A 12,277-nucleotide genomic window follows, 5' to 3' on the forward strand; every position below is an offset into this window, starting at 1 on the left:
GGTTCCTCTCATTCGAAAAAGTCAGAGACAACTCATAGTGTCTGTGCCCAGGGGAACATTTCTTTCATCAGCCCTCCGGTATGGCCGCCTCTTTATCCTTTCTGCTGCTTGGCTCCCAGGTTGTTAGAGAAGCCCCAGGACAGCAGAAGGGCGAAGATGAGCGCTGCTGCAGGAGATCTCACGTTGCCCTTAGCTCCCTGCCTGTGGCCAGTGAGTTCTGCCACCATCCCCGCTGTACTTGATTTACTTCAGGGTTAGTCCGCAGAACGGAGGGTCCAGGAAAGGGGAATAAACCCAGAAGAGAGAAAACCGTTGAGGCGTATGATGAAACGTGTTCCTTGTAGGTAAAGGGGGGGAAAGGGAGGCTTTGTTGATTAATGCTGAGCTGTGATGTACCTGTTGGAATTCCTATTGTGTTGAGGTCTCTAGAGGCAAAGCAGGAGGGCAGGGTGCTTTTGGAGGACAGGGGCTCCCTACAGGAAAGGAGCAGGAATGCCGTCAAGCTGGACTCAAACCACAGTGTTTGATTCTAGTCTGTGGCTCACTGGCTTGTGTCCTAGCTTTCAGCCACAGTTCTGACATCTTTGTGATTTGGCAAGGGATTGTGCAACACTCCCCAGACCCTGCCAGGCGAGCACTGGCAGATGGGGTGGGGGGCACACCTGTCCGGGGAGTGAACGGCTCACTTGTATGCACGGAGGTCATTACAGGTTCGGTTGGCCATGCCCTTCACCTGCACTGTAGCTCCTTCCCTCCAGGGGCTAGGCACGGTCAAAGCGTCAAAGCGAGTACAGGGGAGCTCACTGAAACTCCCTTCTGGTGCCCGTGGCTTTTCCAGTTTGTGCAGCGGCGCTAGAAACCATCTGGTGCTGGGCGCCATCCAGCTCTGCAATCTTGACTCCGCCGATGCTTTCCCCTGGCCGGCATCAGGTCGTGGGATCTGAGAATGTGCCGCCCTGGCACCCATAGCTGGTGACGCGTGGTAAACGGGATAGGTCAGCTTGGAAGTTCAGGGTTTCAGGTACTAGAAAAACTGTGCCCTGATGGTTATCTGCAAAATGAAGTAATAATAGCTCCTATCTTGTCAGGTGAGAATTCCGTGAAACCCACATAAGGCACCTGGCATGGTCTCTGGCTCCTAGGAAGTGTGCTGGCCAGAATTCACCTGCAGTGCTGTGCTTGGTCCTAGGTAGTACTTATCACAAGAAACATTGACATGCTGGAGGGAGCACTGAGGGACAGAGGATTGTTCTAGAGATTTGATGACCTGGAGGGGATGTTAACAATATGGTGAATTGCCTGGAGAGTTTGAAGTATGCAAGAGAGTACTATTTTAAACATACTGGTTCGCATAAGCTATTTTAAGTATATTTACATGTAGAAAAAGGACTGACACATATTTGCGGGTGACATGATCTGTAGGTGGTGGGGTTAAGGATAATGTAAATTCTTTTATCTGAATTTTTAAATTTTTCTCAATGTATCCATTTAAGAAATACCGTCTGAAGTTCCATCACATGGCAGGCGTGGTTCATCTTGTGCATTGGCTGTATCTCCAGTGTCTTGACTTGTCTGCCTTCTGGGAACTCATAGTCTCGTGAGGCACATGGGTCAGCAAAACACCTATATGGTATATTGTCAGGGAGTAATAAGTGTTATGAAAAATAAAGAGGAGTAATTGGGTGGGCAGGGGGGAGGGGAAACCTGTTCCAGGGGCCTCGTGGGGACAGGTGGAAAACAATCTGAGTGAACGCAGGGAGTGCACATGCGTATGTGAGATCATGATTGTCGTGTTGACTATTATATACGTTTCTCTATTTTCTTGACAACATAGTATATTATTATGCATATCATGCAGTTTATTCAACTAATCTTTTTTTTGTTTGACCATCGTGCACAGATCTTTCCTGCACATCCCTGTTCACTGTAGCTTGTGTCTTCTTCTTACCATTCAGATCTGTTTTCATGAAAATTCATTTTGGGGTCACTGTATTTGTCGCACCTGGTTCCTGGTCATCTCTTACCTCGTGATAGGAGGAGCCAGGATGTCGGGGGCAGGGAACGCACCGGGCGTGAGGCTAGCCCAGGTTCTAGGCTGTTTGCGTGCTCTCCTGCAGGTGCAGCCACGGCCGTGGATTCGGTGGCACAAGCTCAAAGGCCGAGGGTACATTACTGTGATTAATGTGCTCTAAGCCTCGGCGCGATGAGTCATTCTGATTGCTTAATCAGGGTTCATGAAAACAAGAAGACGCAATAGTTACCATCACTGTTGGCAAGGCTCAATTTTATCTTAACGCTTTTTAGCAAGCTCCCCGGTGACATGATGATCAGGATAATTGAGATGTTAATGGTCATTGTGGCTCACTTCTGCCAGGCAGCACTGTGGTTAGAGATTGACCTGCAGTATGTTCATTTAATCTGGGTGATGGGTATGGTTCCCATTTTACCGGGTGAGTAAACTGAGGTTTGGAAATTTTTAACAGTTTACGCAAGGCTGAACCTGGTCCTCAGGTCTGGGGTGTTGATTTTTGTTTTATGATAAAGCCTATGTCTTTAATCATGAAACACTTTTTTGCCATTTTTTTCTCTCCTTATTTTCCCTCTCCCGTTTTCTTCCTTTTCAGGGAATAAGATGGTCCTGGTTGGGGCTAGGATGGTCTGGGTTAGGCGACTGGGAAAGGAGAGGAGATTCAGACCTTTTCTCTTTAGCTGAACGCACTGTTCTCTGAACAATCAGCAGGACCCCTGATGGGAGAGAACATTTGAGCAGATTTGAAATGTGTGTCTCCTGCTCTCTCCTGGTGCTTAGGATTAGATGTATCAGTGAGTGTAAAATGGCCCATCAGTCAGCAGCCCGTGGGGAGGAGGGAGAAGTCCCTGCCTGTGTCTTCACTGAAATGAGAACTTGTTTATGGCTTCAAACATTTGAAAGGGATTATCTTTAAATGTACTGCATATTAAAGTAATTTTAATAGTTGGGGATGCATTTAAAAATGACCGTATTGAATATTTCAGTAGTCAACATCTCAGCAGTCTCCTGTACTTTCATGAAAAGTCTGGAAGCCCATGCCTTCAGCCTGGTATACTTACAAATTTCATACGTGTGTGTGTGTGTGTGTGTTAATACACGCATATGTGTATAAGTGTGTGTCTGCATCTGTATCCACACAAACACTCAAATCTAAATCTTCAGCTGTTTTCACAAAGAAGAACTTGTCTTCGATCTAGTAAAAAACAGGGTCCTTCCAAAGCAATTCAACTATTGCTGTAAACATACCTTGTCCTCTACTGATCTGCAGAGCTTATTGACTGTTTCACCATTAAAGGCACTCGGTTTCGGGGCGCCTGGGTGGCACAGCGGTTAAGCGTCTGCCTTCGGCTCAGGGCGTGATCCCGGCGTTATGGGATCGAGCCCCACATCAGGCTCCTCCGCTATGAGCCTGCTTCTTCCTCTCCCACTCCCCCTGCTTGTGTTCCCTCTCTCGCTGGCTGTCTCTCTCTCTGTCGAATAAATAAAATCTTAAAAAAAAAAAAAAAGTACTCAGTTTCCCTAGAATGGGGAATTCAATATGTGCTAAATTGGATCAATATAAAAATTTATGAACAATGCAGGCCTTATCAGGGAACTCTTTTACTCCTGTTCATATAATCCTCTGTGGGAGTTTCTGCCTCAGGGATCACATCAGTATTTAGTGCATGCTGAAATATTCATGTCCTCTGATTAGCGGGATATAATTGTTACACCTTCATCTCCTTCATGATGTGTCATTAGGATGCAACACACCTTGAAATTTAAGCAGGTGCTACCAGTTTATTGCAGTGTCTTTATTTTGTCTGTTTCTTCCCAAATATCCTTGTATATACATATAATTTTGGTTTCCCTTGAAAATAACACTACAAAAAGTAAGAATCTGTTAGCAAAAAATACTAAGCGACTTACTTTTACTGGCAACCATCATACTGTATTTGTATAGTAAATTTAAAAAATAGAAGTTTTAAGATTTTAACTTATCATTTTTTTTTTCCAACCAAAGGTGTCACATATTACCGAGCCAAACTACTAGTATGGAAGCCCAGAAACAGAAAATCATTTTTCGAGTAAAACATGTCCAGTTGCTCAAGTGGTAGTGATACTTGCGGAGTGATAGGGTGCGAGCAAGTGAGCTTGGTAGGCATGACCATGTGAACTGGGGAGGGCGCGCATACGCCCGCCGGTCATTGCGACTCCTTGTAGACCTGGCTTGGTCCTTCTCCAGTGTCTCCTCCTGGGGCTATACCGGATTTTATCACCAGTTTTTGTCCAACTCCACTGGGGGATGGGGCGATTCTGCTTTTGTTTCTTGGCCGGGACTCTCTGGATCCTGAAAGTCGTGAGAAGACGTGGTGAGGAGCAGTCAGCTGCCCACGCCATGAGAGTGGGTGAGAGGAGAGAGCTTGATTTTTTATTTTTGAAGATCAGTTAAACTAACCTTTCCTCCCATGTGCTGTTTATTGAGCTTTTCACCTACACTGCAGTATTTTCCTCTTTACCTTGTAGGGTGTGGAAATAGCTGGAGATTAATTTTTCTCTGATAACTTCCTGGGTCTGATATCAGCTGAGTAGTCTTTTATTTCTCAGTGTGAGAAGTTTTGAAGAATTAATGCCTTTTTCCCCATGCTAATTTTGTGATTCTCTCCCCTTTTGAAAAGAACCCTCTGTCTGAGACTTTATCTTCTCAACAGTTTCATGGGGACCTGGGAGGATCTGAGAAGTGCTCTGATAGTCTGTTGCAAAGCATGAGGCATGGTAGTTATGAACGAGGCTCTGCAGTTAGACAGACCTGGGCTTTCGTTCTGGCTCTGCCACTTCCTAGTTTGAGAAGATGCTGAACTTCTAAGCCTCGGTTTTGACCTCTTTAAATTGGGGTTAACAACAGTGCATATTTCATGAGGCTAATTGAAAAATGATAGAGAAAGTGCATGTTACATGCTTAACATAGCAACTGGCACATAGTACGTACCCACATGCTAGCTAATATTATTTCCAGTAAAAATTATGATGTGACTTATTTTTACAGGAGCATATGTTCATGGGTGGGGTGGGCTTGAGTATCTTCTTCACAGCTGGGATGGCCAACCTCAGACAGCTCCCCTTTTTGTGCACCATCCCCCTCACTATTTATTTGAGGCAGAGAAAGAGTGGCTTTAGGTGTGGCTGCCTTCGTGGTGTGTACTGGGCCCTGCTCTGTGGTTTGGCACCGTCACCTACGTCAAGCACCCTTGGATGGGGTCAGTTCTTCTTGTGTGAATGATAGTCTCGTGCTGCCATGTTGAAGAGGGCTTAAATGCTGTTTCCAACAACCGAATTTCAACAGAGGTTTAAAAAGTAACTTGGGCCACTGATCTCTCAACGATTATCAAGTAAAATGAAAGACAAAAAGCTGATGCTTTCTGAGCTGATGTAGGGCAGCAAGAAGTGATTTGCATGCAGTGAGCAGTCTTGCAGATGATGTTTAATGAGTTTTAAGTTTCAAGGCCGTGAGCAACCTTTCTTGAAGTTACTACACAGCAGGTGCCCCTGGTTGGAGTTCTGGCAATAAATAGGAATGTTCCAGGCCTGGAAACCACTGAACAGGCCTAACTGTGTCCATTTGGAAGGGAGCACGACCCTTTTGCCAGGGATTTTGTTCTTTGTGTATCTGAATTAGGGCATCCGGGTTGTGGGGAGTCTTGGAGTAGAAGCTGAAGGAGGCTGCTTTCTCGTGTGCTGATGTCTCCTGCTATTTCCAAGGACAGGACTGGGGTATACACACTTATTCACTACCCGGGCACTCCTGGATTGCCATATGGGAGAGTGGGAAGCCTCAGGACGGGGAACGAGGAAATCTGGGTTTGATGAGCCTTGTTTCTCTGGGTGTGTTTCATTTCCTTATAGTGAGGGAATTGGACTAGATACTCTCAGTTTCCCTCGCCAGCGGGAAGATTGTGTGGTTCTGAGTGCTCTTTCAGTTTCTAGGAGAAAGATCTTTGCTGATCAATTCTATGTATAGTGAAACTTTCTTATATGGTGAGCTTTAGCAGACACTTTCTGGGACTTGTGGGCAAATAAAGTCTGCAGAGCCCCAAGTACAGACCTCAGGGTGTGGCCTGGACAAGTAAGTGTACCAGGAATGCACGCTTATAGGTTTAAAACCAGAAGGATCCTAGAGACCACCTGGTACAAACCCTTCTCAGGATGAAAAAACACAGGAAGTTAAAGAGATTTCCGCCAAACTCAGAGAGCTGAGCTACCAGCCTCAAGTGTCATCACTGCCGCTAGAGGGCTTCCCCTGTCACCTCCCCCTGCTCCCCCGTCCATGGAGATCCTGACGGTGCTTCTCCCCACGTCGCTGCCCCTGCCAGTGCATACATTCAACTCTTACGTCACAGCCACCCGCACACGCACACACACACGCACATCCACACACATAAGCAAGTGAGAACGGTGGCGTCATGACCTGGAAGTGTCAGCAGGGCACACAGTGGGGCTTAGAGCACTGAGTGTGCACGAGCATCTCTTCCATGTTTTATCCTGCCCTGCTCTGTGCCTGGGTTTCTTCATTTGTCAGGAGGAGGTGGTAAGAGCCGTCTCACAGCATTGTGGGGAGGATTCAATGAGACACTGCCTGAAATTCATTTAACCCAAGCACCAGTTCCCATTAAACATTCAGCAGATGGTAGCTATTAATATTAGGACTTCTATTGTTACTGTCGAGTGGTCTGGAATTCTCAAAGTATTCCTGGAGGTTGGCATTGGGCTTTTGGCACTGACTTTCTTCTCAGGACTCTGCAGCTGGTTCAATTCGGTAATATATAGAAGATAGTGCGGGGCCTGTCAAGAGTGTGTGTGTTCAGTAAGGTTAGTTGTACTTGTTTCTTGCTCTTGAATGAAGAAAACAGTTCACCCAGTGAGAGAAGTTGGCACTATCCACTGTCATCACTCAACCTAAGCAGAAACTGGGTGTACCTTGTGTTTGGAAGGCAGCTGGCTCCGTTAGGACAGAACAGTAATTCCTATCATCACGTGGTGGGAAGGCAGTGAATGACTTACAGGAACATCTCAAGTAGCCAGAGCAAGTCAGGAAGAGTGAGAATAAGCACAGTGTGCCCGGGATGAGCTTACCCGCCGCCAGCGTGGGGCAGGCCTGTCTCTGGATGGAGGTTCCAGGAATGAATTCATTCCCTGTCTTACGTGTGGCTGGGGAAGCCTTTGGCCCCTTTGAAGACAATGCTGTTAAAGAGTAGACCAAAGTCCCAGAAAGATGAGTTCAGATGGTGGACTTAGAATTTGGCAGCCTAGATTCAGGCCCTAGATCTCCTTCCTCAACTGTGGTCTTGGAGAAAAGTCCTTGTCCTCTGCAAACAAGGAATCCTAGCTTCCCTATAGGCCACAGAGCTGGGGCACGATGGTGGAGATTCAACGGGCTGATGCAGGGGAGAGTGCTGTGTAGACTGGACAGTGTGGGATGTGTGTGTTTTCGTTGCTAGTAGTAGCAAGATGGAGAAGTGCGTTATAACCGTAAATACACAGTGATGTCTGGGGGACTAATGTGACTCACTGGGCTGCTGACTTAAAAGGACATCTTAAGCGTGAAGCCTTTTGTCTCATGGCTAAAGTGTACTGGGAGGAACATCTATCCACATAGCCCAGGAGGAACCACCAGGAGAGGCTGTCACAAAGGCACTGCTGGCTTCTCACCCAGGCCCCTGGCGGCTGGACACCTTATCTGTCCGAGGCTAAGCGAGCGTGTTCTGACAGCCGGTTGAACGGTGAAATATTAGTGAGTAGTGTTTCATCCAAAAATAACAACCATTTTGACAGTTATCTTGCAGTCAGATTTCCAGGTGGTTCAGTTTCATTTGGGTACACACTGTAAAATGAACGTGAGGCAGGTCTTCAAGCAGCCTGGAGACTTAGTGCCTCATGTCTCCAGAACGATGAGGTAAGTATGGATTTATATCCTTCACACACTAGACCCACATTTGTTTAGGAAGTGTCAGGGTCCCACCCCAACCTTGCTTAGGCCTCCGGTAAAAATTTCACAGAGATTTAAGAGCCTTGGCAGTCGGCTCCTTAAGATGAACGTCAGGACTTAGGCAGAATCTGACAGAGCAGCCCCGGTCTCTCACTGCCGCGCCGATACCCACCAGGAAGTAAGCTGCTCGAGACAGGACGGGCTTACTCACTCGGTGAGTGTCCCACTCACTACCTCTGCTGGGGCTTAGTCTGCAAAGGCTGTTGCATTGAAACCCGTTGACTTACAACTTGACTGGGAAAGAGGACACGTGCATTTGTTGAGTGCTTCCCTGGTTCCAGACACCAGGCGAGTTATTTCATTGATGCGGTCTCATTTGTCTCTGTGGCAGCCTTATAACAGAGTGATTAAATAAGCTATCTAAAGGCAAGTCACCCACAAGTGGCATAAATGAGATTTGAAGCCGGGCTTATCTGATTCTTTACAAATGAGGATTAGCTCAACTTCGTTTGCCAGAGTACCTCAACCTAAGAGTGGCCTATACAGTAGAGGTCTGTTGCTCGCTATTCTGTTCTGGAAGTCTGGAGTCACCAGTCCAAAGATGGTAGGGTGGCTCTACAAGCTCACTAGGGCTCGGGCAACTTTTGGCTCCTGAGTGTGGACCTCATCCTTATGAAGGAGGGTGCCTGCTCGAGCTCCATCCGTCACATTAATGTACCAAGCAGCAAGGGTAGAGGAAGAGAAAAAGAGTATACGTTCTTTCAGATTTTTCCTAGAACTCCCACATAGTATTTCTACTTATATCTTGTTGGCCAGAACTTGGTCACATGGCTACACCTAGCTCCACCTGCAGAGGGAGAGCTAGGAACCGGGTCGATTTAGCTGAGCAGCAGTGATAATTGGGGTCTTGTTGCAGAGCACAAAGAGAACAAGTTGTTGGAGGGACGCCTGGGTGGCTTAGTCATGATCTCAGGGTCCTGGGATGAGACCCACACGGCGCTCCCTGCTCAGCGGAGAGCCTGCTTCTTCTCTCCCTCTGCCTGCTGCCCCCCTGCTTGAGTTCTCTCTCTGTTAAATAAATAAAATCTTAAAAAAGAAAAAACAGAGTTGGAGAGGACGCCGGCACAGACTCTAAGCATCATGTATATTTTTTCTCTTTGGTTAGCGAAACATCTTCTTTTAATGGTTCTTTATGGGTCATATGTCTGAAGCTCTGACTCAAGTCGGAGGCCATTTCCAAAACCGGAAAATAAGTAAAGAGATCTCAAAAAATGGTATACACATAATTTTCCTATCATAGATACTTAACAGTTTCAGTTGCTTTGGTAAATTGGCCTTTCCAGGATTTAAAGGATTTAAAGTGAGTTTTCTCACTGTTCCTCCTTTTAAAAATTTCCCCGCAAGACCTCTGTCCTTCTTATTTATTAATACTTGCCTTGACAGGGCACAGACTGTGTCCTAATACTTGGAGCATTGCTCTCACACTCCCCAGCCTTTGAATTCGCAGGGCTGCCAGCAGGTCTGCCAGGATGAGGGGGAGCAAAGCCTACAAAGAAGGGAGGTCAGGGTGGCTTTTGGTTACTGGATTATTAATGGGGGAAACTTCTTGTGGTGAGAACTTAGTGCACCTCGTGCTCAGTCATCAGGTGGTAAGGGGGTACCGTCAGCCCCGTCCTAAGCAGCACGTCTTGTGACTCGCCTGCCTAGCCCGCTCTGCCTCCCACCCTCTGAGGTTAGTTTCTGCTGAGTAACTGTCAGCGATGCTTGGGAACATGTGTATATTCCACCCTCCGTCCCCCCCCCCCTTTTTTAAGTTTTATCTTCCATCAGAAGAGCTGGTAGACAGGAAAGAAGATGCAGCAACGAAGGGAGAGAACCCTTTACAGTTTTTATGCTACAGCCCTACATGTGCAGATAGTAGAGTCACAGCTCTCTTTTTTCTTTACTACAAAATCTCTTAAAAAAAACTTAAAATATATTAAACAAAAAACTTAAAAAAACTTACTCAAAATTGTCCCCCCAGAAGTTTGAAACCATCCAGAGACCGCCACTAAAATGTTAGAAGGCTCTCTTTCTGGTTTAGTTTTCTGTCACATTTTTATTTCTTCTGCCATCAGATGGAAGTATTTTAAGTAAGATTTTCACCCGCATACAAAATTGAAAACTGCCCCATACATCATCATACAGTGGGGAAAGGGCAGTGGCGGCCTTGGTGCTAGCACTGAGCTACCCATGGGGCCTTGAGTGAACAAGTCAGTCTCTGGGTTTCAGGTCCTCACCTGCACATGGGGAGTGGGGGATGTCAAATACCCAGGGCCCTTTCCCCACTCAAACAACTATGATTATGACCCACAAGAGAGTCTACAAAACTTACATGGCCTCTGCGGTTTCTTAATTTGGAGTTCGTGGAAAGGTTCCAGAATGTGTCGTCACCATCATTAGATGGAATACATGCATAAACCCCCAAATCTTTACTCTTCTCTAGAAGAAGGGTCCATCCCCTGCATGGATTCTTAAGGGATTTGTGACCCAGGAAAGGTGAAGAACAACTGGTCTATTGTCATTTTATGGACAGACCTCTTCCATCCAGGAAAGCAGAGAGACTTGCCCCAAATTCACATCCTGTGCATCTTCCTGGCAATCTGGAAGGCCCAAAGGTGTTATCTGTTCCAAGCTGGGTCCTTTCCCTGGTAGGGATGACCCATCCTGGACCCTCTCTGCCATGTGCTATGATGGAAATACGTACTCTCTGTGTCTCCCCATCTGGCCCAGTTTATGGTGTTAGTGTGAAGTTCAGAGCTTCGTCCGTCAGCTCTGCTTTCCTAATTTCCCCCCCAAGTCCTTCAGATAGTCCTTCCCCCCAGAAGTAGGAGGGAGATGTAGGAGAGAGGAAGCATACCTGGGCTCACAGTTGGGATCTTAGTTTCTACTCCTATGTTTCTTAAAGAACATTTCAGCTCTACATGTATTTTATCCTTCTTGCCAGAGGACAGGTGGTAAAGCCTCTCTCAAGACTTGGCATCGTGTATAACAGACCACAGTGTCTGATGCTGAAGGAGAATCCTCAGATGGACAGTTCGGAGGTGGAGGGGGATACCCAGCTGTCTAAGGGGGGAGTAAGTTTGTGTCCCTCCCCACCCTACTGGAAGCAGAAGGGCCTCAAAAAGGTTGTACAATGGGAACACTGTGGTATTTGTGCTGAGACTTCATCACACAAAACCTTGTATCTGAAACCCAAAGTGACCTTTTCTGAGCAGCCGTAGCCCTGCATGAGAAGGCAAACACCGCCAGATTGCCTGACATTTCCTTTTTTAAATTTCAGGCATTCCTGATTTCAGATCGGCTATTGATCTGTTGGTTTGCAGCCCTGATGCCATTAAGCGAAGTCATAGTCACTGCTGTTATAATCTAACATAAACAACTGCTTTGAAAGCCCAGACCCTGCCCTGTATCTCCTCCTCCCCCCTCCCCCCCACAAGCCTACCAGTCCACAGGCAGATGCAGAAAAGCATTTTCGAAACCTGCAGCTAAACTCTTCAAAGTTGAACTGTGGACCTTCATACCACGTCCACCCTTAAAGATCACATTTATTTGCTCACTCCTGGCTTTAATCCCTCTTGGCAGAAGCTACTAATAACCTGTCAGGAGGGAGGGGTTGTTCTGATTCTAGTCACTCACCCAAATGTAGTGTGCAATGGTCTGTACCTCCCCCTGGAGCTGGCAGTGGAGACAGATGAGAAGCAGTGACTCAGAGGGCAAAGAAGGTTGAAGGGCCCTGCTTGGGCACCTGTGGCCTGAAAAGCCACAAAAAGCACACGGGGTAGCTTTGGTGCCATCGAAGCTGAGTGTTGAGGGCTTGCGAGTTGAACACGTTGAGATCCTGGAGGCGCAGGGTACCCCTTGTTAATGTGTTGGAGAACATTCCTTGTAGCTCCATTTTACGTGAGGGAGCTTGCTGGGGAAAGGATCTGGAGGGGTTCTTGGTGTGTCTTTTCCTAGCATCATTCATCAGAGTTCTCGTTCTGGTTCTGTTCCTGCGAGAGGGCCCGCTAGCCCAGAAGCAGCATCTGGGCAATCTAGTCTGTCTGGGGGACGATGAGGAAAGATGAGCTGGCAAGGAAATAGAGGACCGACTTTAAGGGGAGACCATCTGAGAAAAATTGAGCTCGCTGCCCCCCCCCCCCCAGCTGCCCAGTTTTTCTTAATCCTCAGCCCCATGGTCTGTCTGTATACGCAGCAGGTTGGGTGATAGAATTACCCTACCCAACTTTCATAGTTTCCAA

At 46.9% G+C, this 12,277-nt stretch overlaps 1 protein-coding gene across 3 annotated transcripts in view; it reads left to right on the forward strand.

Annotated features, from left to right (window-relative positions):
- Positions 1–12,277, forward strand: part of MCC (MCC regulator of Wnt signaling pathway) — a 375,394-nt gene that overhangs the window by 255,920 nt on the left and 107,197 nt on the right. The window lies entirely within an intron of this gene.

This window comes from Ursus americanus, chromosome 5 (assembly GCF_024610735.1).
Source record: "Ursus americanus isolate L20-20 chromosome 5, mUrsAme1.1.p, whole genome shotgun sequence".
NCBI lineage: Eukaryota > Metazoa > Chordata > Mammalia > Carnivora > Ursidae > Ursus > Ursus americanus.